The sequence below is a fragment of the Sorex araneus genome, chromosome 1 (genome assembly GCF_027595985.1).
Source record: "Sorex araneus isolate mSorAra2 chromosome 1, mSorAra2.pri, whole genome shotgun sequence".
Taxonomy (NCBI): domain Eukaryota; kingdom Metazoa; phylum Chordata; class Mammalia; order Eulipotyphla; family Soricidae; genus Sorex; species Sorex araneus.
The window spans coordinates 383,055,280-383,073,833 of NC_073302.1; the positions used below are offsets into that span (position 1 = coordinate 383,055,280).

The following is an 18,554-nucleotide window of genomic DNA, read 5'->3' on the forward strand; positions in this document are numbered from 1 at the left end:
GAATCATTGGAGTACCAGAAGCACAGGGAAGTAATCCCAATAAAAAAACACAGTGAAAGACATCATTGCTAAGAAATTCCCAGAGCTGGAGAAGGCAGACATCCAGATCCAAGGAGTCCGAAGAGTACCAGCAAAGAGACCCGAATAAAATGACTCCAAGGCATATCATAGTCACAATGATGGACGCGGTGGAAAGAGACACAATTCTGCAGGCAGCAAGGTCAAAGAAGGAAATCACATACAAAGGAGCACCCCTCAGATTTATAGCAGACCTATCAGAGGAAACCCTCCAAGCCTGAAGACAATGGTGGGACATAGTGAAAAAACTCAACGAAATGAACGCCTCCCCAAGAATACTTTATCCGGCTAAACTCTCATTTAAACTCGAAGGAACCATGCACTATTTCTCAGATAAACAACAGCTCAGGAACTTCATAGACTCAAAACCAAACTTAAAAGAAGGAGTAAAAGGGCGATTGTAAGTCAAGGAAGAACCCCACAAGAACAACAAACCCCACAGAAAGATGACACAAAACCCCATGACAATAATCTCTCTCGATGTCAATGGCCTAAATGTACCAATTAAGAGACATAGAGTGGCAAAACGGACTCAGAAATTAAACCCAACATTCTGCTGCCTGCAAGAAGCACACCTGAACAGTCAGGGCAAACAGACTCAAAGTCAAAGGGTGGAAAACAATCCTGCAAGCAAACAACTTCCTCAAAAAAGCTGGGGTGGCAATACTAGTATCTGAGAACATATATTTCAGGTTAAAAAAGATTAGGAGGGACAAGGAAGGTCACTTCCTATTTATCAAGGGATATGTGCAACAGGAAGAAATCACACTCTTAAACGTATATGCACCTAATGAGAGACTGGCTAAATACTTAAAACAACTCTTAACAGACTTTAAGGAGGACATCGCTAACAGCACAATAGTAGTTGGAGACTTCAACACTGCCCTATCACCTCTGGATAGATCGACAAGAACAAAATTCAGCAAGGAAACACGGACTCTGAAGGAAGAAATATTAGAGAGAGGCCTAATAGACCTATACAGGGCTTTACGCTCCAAAAAGAAAGAATACACATTCTTTTCCAGTGCACCTGGAACAGTCTCCAAAACAGACCATGCACTGGGCCACAAAACATACCTCAATAAAGTCAGAAAAATAGAAATTGTATCAACTATCTTCTCAGACCACGATGCGCTGAAGATAGAAGCTAATCATACACAGATGCAAAGAATCAAAACAAACACCTGGAAATTAAACAGCTCAGTGTTGAACAATAAGTGGGTCAGGAAGGAAATCAAGGAAGAAATCAAGAGATACCTCGAAACAAATGAGAATGAAGACACAAGCTACCAAAACCTATGGGATACAGCTAACGCTGCGTTAAGGGGAAAATTTATAGCTCTGCAAGCATTCCTTAGGAAGGAAGAAAAGGCCTACATAGATAACTTGACTTCACAGCTCAAGGCCCTAGAAAAGGACCAGAAAAAGGAACCAAACCAGACCGAAGGAAAGAAATAATAAAAATTAGAGCAGTGAAAGTAGACTAGAGACTGAACAGGATGACCACTCAATACCCCTATCTCAAACCACAACACCCAAAAGGAAAGAGAGATATCAAATTGGAATGCCCCACCACAGAGGCGGGGTGGGGTGGGGAGATCGGACTGGGGGGGTGGGAGGGATACTGGGTTCATTGGTGGTGGAGAATGGACACTGGTGGAGGGAAGGGCTCTCAAACATTGTATGAGGGAATAACAAGAACAAAAATGTGTGAATCTGTAACTGTACCCTCACTGTGACTCACAAATTAAAAAATAAATCTAAAAAAATAAATAAAAATAAAAATTAGAGCAGAAATTAACAACATGGAAACCCAGAAAACAATCCAAAAGGTCAATGAAACCAAGAGCTGGTTCTTTGTGAAAATACACAAGATTGACAAACCACTAGCAGGGAGGCTGGTCTCTCATTCTGGGTAACTCAGGGAAGGGACCACCAAGTAAAATGTGGTTGGAGGTCATGTGGGGGAAGGGTGATGTGGGCCGAATACAGACTAGAGACTGAACACAATGGCCACTCAACACCTTTATTGCAAACCACAACACCTAATCAGAGAGAGAGAACAAAAGGGAATACCCTGCCAAAGTGGCAGGGTGGGGTGGGGTGGGGGGAGACGGGACTCGGAAGGGGGGGAGGGATGTTGGGTTTACTGGTGGTGGAGAATGGGCACTGGTGAAGGGATGGGTTATCGAACTTTGTATGGGGGAAACATGAGCACAAAGATGTATGGATCTGTAACTGTACCCTCACGATGACTCTCTAATTAAAAATAAACTAATAAAAAAATAATACTTGAAAAAAATAAAAAGAAAAAAGAGAACTGAAAAAAAAATAAAATAAAATGAAATTAAAAAAAAAAGAATCACAAAGAAAGAGAGAGAGAGAGAACCCTAATAAACCGAATCAGGAATGAAAACGGGGACATTACAACAGAAAACAACAAAATTCAAGATCGTCAGAGACTACTTTGAAAGCCTGTATGCCTCAAAACAAGAGAACCTAAAAGAAATGGATGAATTCCTTGATTCCTACAATCTCCCAAGACTGAACAAAAGAAGTCTTGGAATACTTGAATAGACCCATTAATATTAAGGAAATTGAAACTGTAATCAAAAATCTCCCCAAAAACAAAAGCCCAGGTCCAGATGGATTCACTGGTGAATTCTTCCAAACATTTAAAGAGGACCTGTTGCCAGTTCTCCTCAAGCTTTTCCAGGAAATTGGAAAAAGAGGAACTCTCCCAAACAGTTTCTATGAAGCACACATCTCCCTAATACCAAAAGCAAACAAAGACACCACTAAGAAAGAAAATTATAGACCAATATCCCTGATGAACACCGATGCAAAGATCCTCAACAAAATATTAGCAAATAGGATCCAACAACTCATCAAAAAGATCATACACCACGACCAAGTGGGATTCATCCCGGGGATGCAAGGATGGTTTAACATTCGAAAATCAATCAACATAATCCATCATATCAACAAAAGTAAAGATAAAAACTATATGATCATATCAACAGATGCAGAGAAAGCATTTGACAAGATCCAACATCCGTTCATGATGAAAACCCTCACCAAAATGGGTTTTGGAGGAACTTTCCTCAAGATAGTCAAAGCCATCTACCACAAGCCTACCTCAATGGGGAAAAACTACAGCAAGCATTATCCTCAATGGTGAAAAACTAAGGGCCTTTCATCTAAGATCAGGCAATCCTAAAATTCATATGGAACAACAAACGCCCACGGATAGCTAAAACAATTCTTGGGAAAAAGAGGATGGGAGGCATCACCCTCCCCAACTTAAAACTTTACTACAAAGCCGTAACAATTAAAACAGCATGGTACTGCGACAAAGGCAGAGCAGCATGCCAATGGAACAGGGTGGAATTTCCCTACATACAATCCCAAATGTATGATCATCTAATCTTTGATAAGGGAGCAAGAGATGTGAAGTGGAACAAGGAAAGCCTCTTTAACAAATGGTGCTGGCACAACTGGACAACCACATGCAAAAGAATGGGCTTAGACCTCGACCTGATACCATCCACAAAAGTCCGATCAAAATAGATTAATGACCTCAACATCAGATCACAAATCATAAGGTACATTGAAGACAAGGTTGGCAAAACCCTCCATGATATTGAAGATAAAGGTATCTTCAAAGATGACATGCAACTGCCAACCAAGTGGAAACAGAGATCAACAAATGGGACTACATTAAACTAAAAAGCTTCTGCACCGCAAAAGATACAGTGACCAGAATACAAAGACAATCTACAGAATGGGAAAGGATATTCACCCAATACCCATCAGATAAGGAGTTGATATCAAGTGTATATAAAGCACTGGTTGAACTCTACAAGAAGAAAACATACAACCCTATCAGAAAATGGGGCAATACAATGAATAGAAACTTTCCCAAGGAAGAGATACGAATGGCCAAAAGGCACATGAAAAAGTGCTCTACATCACTAATCATCAGGGAGATGCAGATCAAAACAACAATGAGATACAAACTCACACCACAGAGACTGGCCCACATCCAAAAGAACAAAAGCAACCACTGTTGGAGAGGATGTGGGGAGAAAGGGACCCTTCTACACTGCTGGTGGGAATGCTGACTGGTTCAGCCCTTTCGGAAAACAATATGGACGATTCTCAAAAAAATTAGAAATTGAGCTCCCATTTGACCCAGCAACACCACTGCTGGGAATATATCCCAGAGAAGCAAAAAATTATAGTCGAAATAACATCTGCACTTATATGTTCATTCGCAGCACTATTTACAATAGCCAGAATCTGGAAAAAACCTGAGTGCCCTAGAACAGATGACTGGTTGAAGAAATTTTGGTACATCCATACAACGGAATACTATGCAGGTGTTAGAAAAAATGAGGTCATGAACTTTGCATATAAGTGGATCAACATGGAAAGTATCATGCTAAGTGAAATGAGTCAGAAAGAGAGAGACAGACACAGGGAAATTGCACTCATCTGTGGAATATAGAATTACAGAGTAGGAGACTAACACCCAAGAATAGTAGAAATAAGTACCAGGAGGTGACTCCATGGCTTGGAAGCTGGCCTCACATTCTGGGGAGAGGGCAGCTCAGATAGAGAAGGGAACACCAAGTAAAACGGGTTGGAGGCTACGCGGGGGAAGGGTGATGTGGGCTGAATGTAGACTAGAGATTGAACACAATGGCCACTCAACACCTTTATTGCAAACCACAACACCTAATTAGAGAGAGAGAGAACAAAAGGAAATACCCTGCCACAGTGGCAGGGTGGGGTGGGGGGGAGATGGGATTGGGGGGTGTGGGGATGCTGGGTTTATTTGTGGTGGAGAATGGGCACTGGTGAAGGGATGGGTTCTCGAACTTTGAGGAAAACATGAGCACAAAAATGTATAAATCTGGAACTGTACCCTCACGGTGATTCGCTAATTAAAAAATAAATTAATTAAAAATTTTTTAAAGTTACAAATATTTTTTAAATAAAAAATAGTCTAATAATAAAATTTTATGTACTCATCACACTTCACCCATAATAAAAAGTGTAGCCCTATTTACTTCACATATTCTTTCTTCAGCTGATATTTTAATTAAGATCTCACAAATCAAATCAACCTTTTATAGTCTCTGAAAAAAGTTTAATATCAAATATTAATTACATTATATGGTTCAGGTGTGTATCATTAAAAATAAGCCTATTTATGCTACATTAAGTTCATCACAAAAGTCCAGTTCTTTATTTATTTTTTAGTTGATCACCATTAGATACAAAGTTACGAAATTGTTCATGATTGGGCTTTAGTCATACAGTTTCCTATCAACCATCCCTACATCGGTGTACATTTCCCACTACTAATGTCCCCATTTTCCCTTCTGCCCACTTCTATGGCAGGCACTTTTCTTCTTTCTTTCCCCCCTCACTTTTGGGCATTATGGTTTGCAATACAGGTACTGAAATGTTATGTTTGCACCTTTACCTACTCAGTTCTTGTCTAGAGTGATCATTACAACTATCTTTATCTTAGTGGTCCTTCTCTGTCCTTGCTGCCCTCCCTCCACCACTTGTCATTAGGTTCCAACTGTGGACCAGTCTCCTGGCCCATGCTTCTACTGTCCCTGGGTATTAGCCTCTATGTTTTCATATCCTACAAATGAGTTCATTCTTTGCCTATTCCTCTCCTCAATCACTTCACTCTACATGATATTCTCCATGTCCATCCATTTACAAGCGAATTTCATGATTTCATTTTTCCTGGTGGCTGCATAGTAGTCCATTGTATAAATGTACCATAGATTCTTTATCCAGTCATCTGTTTTTGGGTACTCAGTTTGTCTACAAATTCTGGCTATTGTGAATAATGCGGCAAATAATGAACACACACAGAAGTGCGGATAGCTTTTCTGCTGTTTTTTTTGGGCCCCGGGAGTACACACCCAGAAGTGGTATTGTTGGGTCACATGGAAACTCAATTTCTAACGTTTTGAGGAATGTCCATATTGTTTTCCAGAAAGGCTGGACCAGGAGGCATTCCTACCAACAGTGAAGGAGTTCCTTTCTACCCACATCCATGCCAGCACTAGTCGCTCTTGTTCTTTTTGATGTGTGCCAGTCTCTGTAGTGTAAGATGATATCCTATTGTTGTTTTGATTTGCATCTCTCTGATGACTAGCGATGTACAGCATTTTTTCATGTGCCTTTGGCCATTTGTATTTCTTCTTTAAGGAAGTTTTTGTTCATTCTTTTTCCCATTTTTTGATGGGGTTGGATTTTTTTTTCTTGTGAAGTTCTAAGTGCCTTATATATCTTGGGTTTTAACCCCTTATCAACTGGATATTGAGTAATTAATTTTCCCATTCTGTTGGTTGTCTTTGTATCTTGGTCAATGTTTCTTCTGAGATTCAGAAGAAACCTAAACTACATTAGTTTAATGTAGTTCCATTTGTTTGTCTTTGCTTCCACTTGCTTGGTCAGTGGTGTTTCATCTTTGAAGATGCCTTTAGCTTCAGTGTCATGGAGGGTTCTGCCTACATTTTCCTCCAAGTTAAAGTCCAACTCCCACTGTCTGAGACAACATTTATGTTATTTCCAGTTTCTGGCTAGGTAAATATTGCTGTGACAAGGGGGTTGAGGTTCTGCAGGCAAAGCTTTTGCCTTGCGTATAACTGACCTGGTTTTGATCTCTGCCATCCATATGCCTTCCAGGAGAATTCCTGGGTGCACAGCCCAAAGTAAGTCCTGATTGCAGTCAGGTAAGGCCCCCCCCAAAAAGAAAAAGTAAAGTATTTTGCAATAAGTATAGCAGTACATATATCCCTATGAATTACTTGTGAGGGATTTTTTTTGGAGGGGAAGGGGGGTAATTGCTATACTGCTTTCTCTAATGGCTGTACTAGTGTAGTATCACAACTTCTCCAATGAATGTTACTTCTTGTCTTTGGGATAATAGCCATTCTAATAGGTGTAGGGTGATAACTTGCTGTTTTCAATTTCTATTTTTCCTTATGAGATGGTGAACATCCTTTTATGTTACTACTGTTCATCTATATAAATACAGATCAGACTTTTTTGGGGGGTGGGGGTTTGGGTCACACCCGGAGATGCACAGGGGTTACTCCTGGCTCATGCACTCAGGAATTACTCCTGGCGGTGCTCGGGGACCATATGGGATGCTGGGAATCAAACCCGGGTCGGCCGCGTGCAAGGCAAACACCCTACCCGCTGTGCTATTGCTCCAGCCCCTACATCAGATGTTTTCTTACAACACACCATGTCATTATCAAATGTCTAACAAAATTATCGGTGTTGCACTAAATTAACAATAGTTCTTGAGAGTCATTCAATCTCTGGTTTGTAATCAAATTTTTGCAACTATCTCTATAATCAAATGGCTTCAATTAGCTCACAAATGTTCTTAGATAGTTGGGTTTAATCAATAAGAATTCAAACTATATCCATTTTCAAAATAAAAGAAAAACAACACTTTATACAACATATAGATATCAAGTATAAATTTAAATGAAACACATTTTTCTAAGAAAGCCAATAACTAATGCTGACTTTCTATGTAAAATCTAGGGTCTAAAGACGTATAGTTCAGTGTATAATACCGTCCTTGCTTGTGAGAGGTCCTGTTAGGGGCTTCTGTTAAGGGTCAAAGACATAGCTCAGCATTAAAGCACTTGACTTAAATGGATGTCCCCATCATGGAAAAAAAAAAGTTCTAAATATCAAAGAAATAAGAAATTCTGTCAAAAAGCCAGAATTCAAAAAGTCCATACTTCCCTGTATAAAACACTTTCATCTTAAAAAAACCAAACCAATTTTAGATATACAAATCATTTAAAATATATATATATATACATACAAATCATTCCAAGACATGAAGTAGAGGAACTTAACCAACTCTTCCATGTAAAAATTGACACCAATATCCTAGAGGGTGCAAAAATATTTAGTACAGGAAACCTCAATCCAATCTCGCTCCAAAATATCACATTACTATTGGGCCAGAGGGACAGCATAGGGGTTAAGGTTCTAGCCTTGCTTGTGGCTGAACCCAGTTCGATTCCTGGCATCATCTGGCACACAGAGCATTGAGAAGTAGCCCCCCAGCAAAAAAAAAAAAAATATATATATATATATATATACACATATATATGTACATACACTCACGCGAGCGTGTGTGTGTGTGCGCACGCACACACACACACACACACACACAACTATGGTTAAACATTATGGATGATCTTTAGTATCCCCAAGAAGCAAATTCTGGAATCAGTATGGAATCATAAAAGTTATTAATGAGAGAAGACTCCCTAAAAAACTTCTAAAGAAAGGACAGAAGCCAAACTAGGGTAAGAAATCAAATTTCTACAGAGATGAATTTAACAAACCCATCAAGACACTTCTCTGGCAATGTGAGACTGTCTCTGCAAGAAACTTAGGACACTTAGGATACTGTGAGTGTTTAAACCAGGACCTTGGAAGAAAAAGGAGATACAGGCTGATGGACAGAGCATCAGTATCATCTGCTACAGTGATTTCAGGATGTTAAAAACCATTTAGTTTGCTTTGTTCTTTGGAATTTCCAAAAGGCTCAGGTATAAAGCATTTAAGGTTATAGGACCAGAGAGATAGCACAGTGGGGTAGGGAGTGTGCCTTGCTAGTTAGCCAGCACAGGTTTGATCCCTGGCCTCCCATATGGTCTCCCAAACACCACCAGGAGTAATTTCTGAGTGCAGAGTCAGGAGTAACCCCTGAGCATCTCCAAATATGCTCAAAAACCAAAATAAAAATAAAATAAAATAAAAATAAAGTTAAGTCATCCTACAGCAAGATCATTGTGATAAGCCATATTAATTCAGAGATATTAACTAGTTTTTCAATACCTGCTCTACACACACACACACAGAGCAAGAGAGAGAGAGAAAGCGCACGAGAGAGCAAGAGAGAGTTATTAATCATCAGATATTTTTTTGGAACACCTCTAACATGAAAGACCCAACTCAGCCAAGTTTAAAGCAACTTGGAAGAAACTATACACTGAGTTGAAAACTTACACAAAAACACGAAACTGTCAGTATTATTCTGGAATTAAATAATACTATTCGATTAAATTCACAAGAAAAAAAAAGATATAACTCCCTAAAATTCCAAAAACAAATAAACAAAAACACTCCTACAAGTAAGACAACTAGGAATTGCAGTGAAGACTTTAGTTTTTTTTTGGTTTGTTTGTTTTTAAAGCCACCCCAAATGTAAGCAAAACAACAAAGGCAAGATGATAGAAAAAAGAAAAAACTGATAATAAAGATCAGAAGTGTGGCTAAGGAGGAGGTATTCAATAATAAAATGTTTCAAATAATTTTCTTGACTGAAATCATTTAATGATATCAAGCACAGTGAGTAAATCAGATCCCAAGATTATTATGAAATGTCAGGGCACTGTATTCAGTGAAACTATTCTGTGAGCTTTCAGATAAAGAAGCAAATGGCTATAAATAAAACCAGGAATGAAATGGTTCTATGGTAGAAAGCAAAGGAAAAACTCCTAAAGAAAAAATCATTTACAACTCAAAATTTTAAATGCAGCCAAACCAGCAACAAGCACAAGGAAATGGAAATATTATGTTAAGATGAAAATTCAAATAGTGGGCCTGAAGGTCATGATGTAGTAGAAACTATCCAGCAAGATCAGCAAAAAGTTTGTCTAAAGAGGTTTCCAAACTTAAGTGGTTTATCGCCCCCTGTAAAAACATACTAGCACCACCTGTAAATCTACTTCAGCAAATAAGCAGAAAGTGACCCCCAATTGCATCAGAGGCTCCTAGCCCAGGAGGGTAGGTGGGAAATACAGGATGACCCACTTTGGGGAACACTGGTCTAAAGCAGTGTTTCTCCTCTTGTGGGCCCCAAGTCCTACTAATTGGCCTCCATATCTTGTGTCATGGCCCCTTTTGGAATATCCTGAAACCCCACAGAAGGTCCTATAGACCTGGTCAATACTGCTTTAGTTTCAGTACTTTTCATGTACTGTAAACTTTCTTCCCCAGCAACCAATAACATTCTCCCATCAAACACTTTTAGGCTGTTTATCCACATGTCCAAAATTATCATACTGTATTATATGTTTGCATTTCTTTATTACAAGACTGGGAGATGTTCAAAAATAAGTAACAGCTTCAACTATTTTTTTTTTTTTTTTTTTTGCTTTTTGGGTCACACCCGGTGATGCTCAGAGGTTACTCCTGGTTCTGCACTCAGGAATTACCCCTGGCAGTGCTCAGGGGACCATATGGGATGCTGGGGATCGAACCCGGGTCGGCCGCGTGCAAGGCAAACGCCCTACCCGCTGTGCTATCGCGCCAGCCCCAGCTTCAACTATTATTCCTATACATTCAGCACCCAATACACTATCTGGATTCCAAAATTGCAAAATTCAACTGAACTACGTGTTCCAACATGTTTAGCAGATGCTTGACTTTGATTTGTTTTTTTGGGCCATGACTTTCCAATTTCCATCATCATAAAAAGTATCTATTTGACCTAGAATTCAACTCCTTAGCATCTACACTAAGACGATGAAAACATTAATTTGAAAAGACAAATGCCCACCTATGTTCATTGCAGCACTATTTATGATTGCCAAGATCTGGAAATAACCCAAATGTCAAATAACAGATAAACAGATAAAAAATCCTACATTTCCTGCGACTTGAATGAACCTAGAGGGTATAGTGTTAAGCAAAATAAGTCACAGAAGGACAATTGTTGAATATTTTTTAAAAATTAATAACATATAAAAAAGGGAACTGACCGTACTGAATAAAAATGGACCTCTGGACTCAAGACAACACAAGTGTGTGTGTATGGGGAAAGGGAAGTTGGGGAACAGGGAGTGAGGAGAGATGGGACAGACCAAAGGTGACATAAGGACAGTGATTTTTTTGTTTTATTTTATTTTATTTTATTTTGGGTTTTGAGCACCCAACGGTACTTCAGGATCACTTCTGGGAGACTCAGCGGGACCACTTGGGGTGCTTGGGGATCCAGAGTCAGACAAGATAAGTAGAAGATAAGTGCCACTATCCAGCCCAGATGAAAGGGTTTTGACCCTTTGGTGATGGTGGAGTTGTGTCACTTTGTACATCAAAAGCATAAACATCAACACTGTTGTAGAAAACATAATAGAGAAAAGAGGTGTAAAAATGTTTATCAGTGTTCCAGAACACCTTACTCTTGCAGAGATGATGTATAATTTAATGAAACAGAAAAAACCTCAATTTCAACTTAAAACTTTAAGGTAAGGGCTTCTTAGTTGTAACATTCCACATTTATCCTGTTTTTATAATTTCCAAAGAAAGAGAACTCTAAGAAAGCTTCTCAGTCTGCACTGGATGTTAATTAACCCCTTGACACAGAATCTTGCTGTGCTTTAAACCTTTCAAAAACTGCTTCATTTAAATTTTGTCTAAACTCTCTTCTTCAAAATCCTGTAACAACTCTGTCTATTCTTTATTTAGTAAAAATGCTGGCAATTCCTCTAGAGATTGGTGTCCCTTACAGCAGATTAATTAACCTAACTCTGTCAATGTAAAGATATCTACATACCCCTGGTGACCTTTGTCAGATCAAAAATAAGTGTTTAGGGAAAAAACTAAGTTCATAAGAAAATAAAATATACACAATAATTCATATCAATAAAGAAGCTTGCTCAAGAAATAATAACAAGAGAAAAAGAAAAAAGCAAGCAACTGCATCCCAACTTTTGTCTTTCTCAAATTCTAAATATTTCTAAAGTTTAAGGGGCTGTAGAGATAATAAAGCTGGTAAGGTGCTTGCCTTCCACACAGCTGAGTTCGATCCCTGGCATTCCATATGCTCCTCTGAGCATTTCCAGGAGTGATCCCCTAGTGCAGAGCCAGAGGTAACCTCTAAGCGTTGCTGGGTGTAGTACCAAAACAAGAACAAATAAATATTTCTAAAATTTCAATGTTTAAAACACTCAAAACAAAGATGGAATATATTCTCACTTTTTGTTGGTTTGGGTTTTCACTGTGCCTGAAGGTGCTCAAAGTACATGTATGGAACCCAGGCCCCTTTCAATTAGCTTTCTGGTCTTTTCATGTTTTTATAGCATGAACTGAGATCTTCCCCGCAAAGCCAGAACAATAGAAAATTGTATAAAAGTATTTATTCAATAAATTTCTTGCACTGAAACTGCTAGCTCCAGATGATTCTGTATAAAAAGCAAAAACAATAATCCTAGTGCTAACAAAAATGTCTATAGAGACATATGATTAACCTGAGATAAAAGCAGATAAATTCTCTGCGATTCCCTGAACTTGTAATGTATGATCATGTGCATCCATTAAATCAAAATCCCTCTTTCTTTTTTTGGAAGACCCACTCCTGCCTGGCAGCTCCTGGAAGTAGGGACCATGAGGTGCTGGGAATCAAACCTGGGGCTCCTGCATGCAAAGCATGTATTCCAGACCCTTAAAACCATGTCCCCAACCCACTCCCTTTTAATCTTTAGTTCTTGCTGTGATTTCTGGATAACTTATAATACATACAAATATAGACACCCATATATATGCACTTATTCATTTATTTATTAGGTCTTTTCTCTATCTTGACATAGATCTCAAACATGAGTCTTCATCTAAATCACCTGAAAGGCTTGTTTAAAATAGATTCCAAACTAAAGGTAATAGGGGGTAGAGTTTGAAAATTTTTGTTTCTAACAAGTTCCCAGGTGATGCCAAGACTGCAATTTGAGAATCCATGTTTAGAATGTTAAGCTTAATGAGGACAGACTCTTTCCTTTTCTTTTAGTATCCAGGCCAGATGCAGTGATACTCAGGGCTTACTTCTGGCAGGCTCAGGGGATCATATGAGGTGCCAGGATTGAACCTGGGTTGGTAGAGGTTGGCGATGTACAAGGCAAGTGTCCAGCCTTCTGTACTATCATAACTCTGGCCCCGGGACAGAAACTTCTATTCTTTCTCTACTCAACCTGGCACTTCAGACAAATAATTTACCTATTATGGTCCCACTGAATTTTGATTTGCTCTGGGGGCTGGAATGATATCACAGTGGGTAGGGCGTTTGCCTTGCACTCGGTTGACCTGGGTTCGATTCCCAGCATCCCATATGGTCCCCTGAGCACCACCAGGAGTGATTCCTGAGTGCAAAGCCAGGAGTAACCCCTGCACATTGCCGGGTGTGACCCATAAAGCAAAAAAAAAAAAAAAAATTTTTTTATATGCTCTATGGTACTAAAAATTTATTGAGCCCTATAAAGGAAAAATTACACAACTGCTAAACAAACTGAGATTACTGTTCTAACCTCAGCACTTAAGTGACTTTATCTGATTTATTATTCAAATTTTTTCAGTTTGGGGGCTGGAATGATAGCACAGCGGGTAGGGCGTTTGACTTGCACGCAGCCAACCCAGGTTAGATTTCCAGCATCCCATATAGTCTCCCAAGCACCACCAGGGGTAATTTCTGAGTGCAGAGCCAGGAGTAAGCCAGGTGCATTGCCGGGTGTGAACCAAAAAGAAAAAAAAAAACACAAATTTTATCAGTTTAAAAGTATACCAATATACAATTTTATACTGTTAACTAATGAGAGTTCCTGTTTCAGATGCTCAAAATTGTAATACTGCCTCTTCTTTCCCTCGCTGTGTCCGTCCAACATGTAAGTTCAACATACTGCAGATTTGAAATAAATTATTAAAATTTTGATTTTGGTTTCTCCTGCCTTCTTCTGGGCTTCCCTATTTCATATGTGTTCACCCTTTCATATATATTTTATTATATATTTTATACATTACATATATTCACATACATATTTTTCTGTCCAAGGGACACTTCTTAATTTCAACATTACAGATTTGGACATTTATTTTTTTCCCTTTGCACATTTGAATTAGCTACAAAGTCAAAATTTAAGTACTTATTAAATGCATATTTAGACTTAAGAAAAATGCTAACTTCTCTTAAGGAGCAATTCTTCATTAGTTCTGTTTTTTGTTTTCTTTTGAAAGATAATGATAAAATGACTTTCAGCACACAAAAATGTAAATGAATTTTGTCATATCTTAATCACCTTGCTATAATTTGTACAGTAGTCTTGTATATAATATAATTTTCAACATTTTTACCTGATTTACTGAGGCAAAAATTTTTGAGGGAATCAATGATAATAATATGGAATGGAGCGATAGCACAGCGGATGGGCTTGCACGTGGCCAACCCGAGTTCGATTTGATTCCTCTGAACCTCTCGGAGAGCCTGGCAAGCTACTGAGAGTATCCTGCCCACACGGCAGAGCCTGGCAAGCTACCCGTGGTGTATTCCATATGCCAAAAACAGTAACAAGTCTCACAATGGAGACTTTACTGGTGCCCGCTCAAGCTAACTGATGAACAATGGACGACAGTGCTACAGTGATAATACAGTGGGTAGGGTGTTTGCCTTGCATGTGACAGACCTGGGTTTGAACCCTGGCATCCCATTATGGTACTTGGAGCCCTTCAAGGAGTGATCCCTGAGTGCAAAGCCAGGGGTAACCTCTGAGCACTGTCCATTATGGCAGCAATTTTTTTTCAAAATGCAAAAAAAAAAAAATTAAGTGAATCTGAATTTCAGTATCAAAACATCTATTTTTCCATTTAATGTTGGTTTGAGCTACACTGTCACAGGAATTCCACTGATTTATCAAATGCAATTGTAAAAGTATATAATCTGTATACCATAATTCTATTTTTTTATGAGCACAAATGACTGTATCACTGTTATCCCATTGCTCATCAATTTGCTCGAGCGGGCACCAGTAACATCTCCACTGTGAGAATTGTTGTTACTGTTTTTGGCATATCGAATATGCCACGGGTAGCTTGACAGGCACTGCCAAGGGGATGGGATACTCTCGGTACCTTGCCAAAGGAATCAAACCTGGGTCGGCCGCATGTAAGGCAAACACCCTACCTGCTGTGTTATTGCTCCAGCCCATTTGCACAAATAAATTTACAAATTGTAAACAGCATATATATACCTAATGGCAGATTTTTACATGGGTATGGCTACGTACACATTAATTCATTATATGCACTTCTAAGTTTGTGACAAAATTCTAAGAATTTGTGGCTACTGAATTGACTCATAAAGACAAATCCACATTTGCTCCTTTCCTAGCAACACCAGCCCTATCCAGCATGCAAATGTTGTCCTGGAGGTGGCAGGAGCACCCAGCTGGTCTCAGGGAAGGCAGCAAGGCATCCTCTTGAGAACTGGTCAGTACCACAGGAAGCCTTGCAGTGGGCATTGGGTGTTCCCAAAAGAAATAATTTTAAAAAGAAAATTTAAGAAAAAAGTATACCTATTTTTATTTTTTTTATTTTTTTATTAGTTTATTTTTAATTAGAGAGTCATCGTGAGGGTACAGTTACAGATCCATACATCTTTGTGCTCATGTTTCCCCCATACAAAGTTCAATAACCCATCCCTTCACCAGTGCCCATTCTCCACCACCAGTAAACCCAACATCCCTCCCCCCCTCCCCAGTCCCGTCTCCCCCCACCCCACCCTGCCACTATGGCAGGGAATTCCCAAAAAAAGTATACCTATTTTTAAATAGGTAGTAACCAGTAATTGTTTTCAAATGCTGAATCTTAGTATATAAAACAACAAATTCCAGGTAAATTTAAAGACATTTCATTGTTCTCCAATAGCGCTTAAAAATCAAATTCTGTAAGGAACAGTAAAGGAGCCATACTTAGCATATGGGAAACTTACAACTTGAAACTATATATTAACTTACATTGCACATCGATAAGGCTGGCAGAAAATAAAATTCTTATAATGCTTAGAGAACAATATATTGTATGCACATGGCTCATTTGACATTTATTTGCTAGAACTGTGGAAAGACATAATCTAAACACCTCCTCCTAACTCACATTCCTAACAGCCTAAATATATACCAGAATCAAACTACTTGAAATTATGCATAGCCGTTTTTCCCTGGCATCCACAGATATCTAAGTTCTATGTTCAACTTTTGGTAAAGAAATATATTTTTGCCCTTCACATGGATATAATTATTCACTCTGATCCTTTAAAGCTCTAACTTTGCAAGTAACTTTTAAATTCACTTTTAAAGAACAGTTCTTTGGTTGGCATAATGACAATCTTAAAGCATTAAAAGGCTTCATCACTAAATATACAGCAAATTTACAAGAGTATGAATTCACTCAACTTTTCCAAAGCGTAGCGCACACTTGTGTTAGTTTTATTTTAAAAGAAATATAGGAAGAAAATTAGAAGTCTGCAAGATCACCCCGCCTGCCTCCGCTCCCATCATGTTTATCTTTTTTCAAGAGTACCTAAATTTACCAAATTCAAACCTGTAGGAACTATTCGTCAGCACCTCCCAAATTACCCTCCCAATCCCAAGTAAGGGGAAAGAAAAACAAATCCCGTTCCCCCTCCTCGCCCCCCGCCAAAAAAAAAAAAAATCCATCCTCCTCGGAACACCCAAAGCCGAAACTCACCAGGTATTTGCTCATTTCTGACAGACGCAGGGAAACTGATAAAAGTGAACCAGAGACGAAACCTGAAGCTCCAGGAACCAGCGAACTAGTAGTATCCGGCGGGGAATCGGGGACGTGTGCGTGTGTGTGTGTGTGTGTGTGTGTGTAGTGTGTCTGTGGTGTGTTGTGTGTGTCGGGGACGGGTGTCGGGGACCGGTGTGTGTGTGTACGCTCTGTGTGTGTGTGTGTGTGTGTGTGTGTGTATGTCGGGATGGGTGTCGGGAGTGTGTCAGGGACGGGGTGGGGGAACCAGCGAACTAGTAGTATCCAGCGGGCACTCAGGGACTGTGTGTGTGTCTGTGTGTGTGTACAAGTGTCCGGCGGGCACTCGGGGATGGGTGTCGGGTGTGTCAGGACGGGGTGGGGTCTGTGTGTGTGTGTGTGTGTGTACAAGTGTCCGGAGGGCACTGGGGGGCGGTGTGTGTGTGTGAACAAGTGTCCGGTGTGTGTGTGGGAGGGGGGGAGTGAACAAGTGTCCGGCGGGCACTCGGGGACGGGTGTCGAGTGTGTGTGTGTGTGTGTGTGTGTGTGTGTGTGTGTGTGTGTGCGTGCGTGAGTGCGTGCGTGTGGTGCTGACTGTGGGGCGCAGGGACGGGGAACTCCGAGTTCCCCGACAGCTCCGGGGTGGCGGAAAGAGGCCGGGCGCGAGAAGACCGCTAAGCGGTCGGGGCTGGAGCGGAGCCGCCCCCCCGCCCCCCCCCCCCGCCCGGCCCCACCTCACAGTCGCCGCCTAACGGCAAGGCAGCGCTGCTCCGAGGGGCGCTAAAGGGCAGGAAAGGAAGGACCCACACAAGCCCCGAGGAGGCTACCAAGTCCGCGGCCCCGGGAGGGCGGGCGGGAGATCGCCCGGGCCGGGATGCCGAGGCGCCGGGGGCAGGAAGTGGCCCGCGCCTCCCCCAGGAACCCGCACTGACGGCGACCCCGAGACACCTGTTTGGCAGCGTTTGGATTTGCTCCCACCCTCCACGTTCCCTGCCCCCCTCCTCGCCCCCGAGCGCGTGCGCGCACACACACACGCGCGTGTACACACACACACACACACACACACACACACACACTTTGAGAGGGGGAGGGCAAGGGGAGCCGAGCCCTTGGACCCACAACCTGAGGGCGCCTCCCCCGGCCGTACCTGACGGGGACTGCGGCTCCCTCTCGCCCCTGCTGGGGGGCGGAGAGGGGGACGACTCGCGAGCCGGCAACTTCGCTCCCCTCGGCAGCTGCAGAAGTGTGGCTCGCGGCCGCTAGCCGGGGCCGCCCGCCGCCGCCCCGATAGACTCCCGGGCAGCCGCGGCAGCAGCGGCCGAGGCGGGACCCGCGCGCGCTCCCGCCCGCTCGCTCCTCCCCTCCCCGTAGCGCATCCAGGCCGCGGCCCGCCAACGGCGCAGCCGCCACCCAGGGGTCTCCCAGCACTGACGTCGCCGCGGCCGCACCAGCCCGCGAGAGCGGGCGGGAGAGAGTGGGGCGGGGCGACGGCGACGTGCGGACGCGGGGATTGGCTGCCGCGCGCCGCTCCGCCCCTCTGCGATGGGGTCTGGGAAGTGGGGTCCGGAGTGAGCTCTGGTCTCAGCCCGCTTGCGGCTTTTGGCGTTGCCCCCACGGCCCCCCCCACCCTCTTCGCCCGTGCTCCCTCTTTCCTGAGCTTGGGAGGCACGGGCTCTGGCAGTAGTTTCTGGAGCTCGGTGAGGGACGAAAGCAGTTGAAATAACAGGAGTTAAGACCGGAGATGCTCTCAGGGATCTTTGTGTGACCATCAGAGTTGGTAGCACGGCTGGGCTCGACCTCCAGCCTGCTCTGAACCCTGCTCTTCTCCCTGGTGCTCCTCCCCACCTCCTCTGGCCATAATGAAAAGAAAT

General features: G+C 41.7%; 1 protein-coding gene across 2 annotated transcripts in view; it reads right to left on the minus strand.

Annotated features, from left to right (window-relative positions):
* The window catches only part of C1GALT1 (core 1 synthase, glycoprotein-N-acetylgalactosamine 3-beta-galactosyltransferase 1), a 41,513-nt gene extending 23,455 nt beyond the window's left edge, over positions 1-18,058 (minus strand). For both annotated transcript variants that reach the window (XM_055120617.1, XM_055120614.1), the window contains exon 1: positions 17,831-18,058. The gene's annotated coding sequence lies outside the window, so the exon portion shown is untranslated. The remainder of the gene's footprint in view (positions 1-17,830) is intronic.
* Positions 18,059-18,554: the final 496 nt, after the last annotated feature.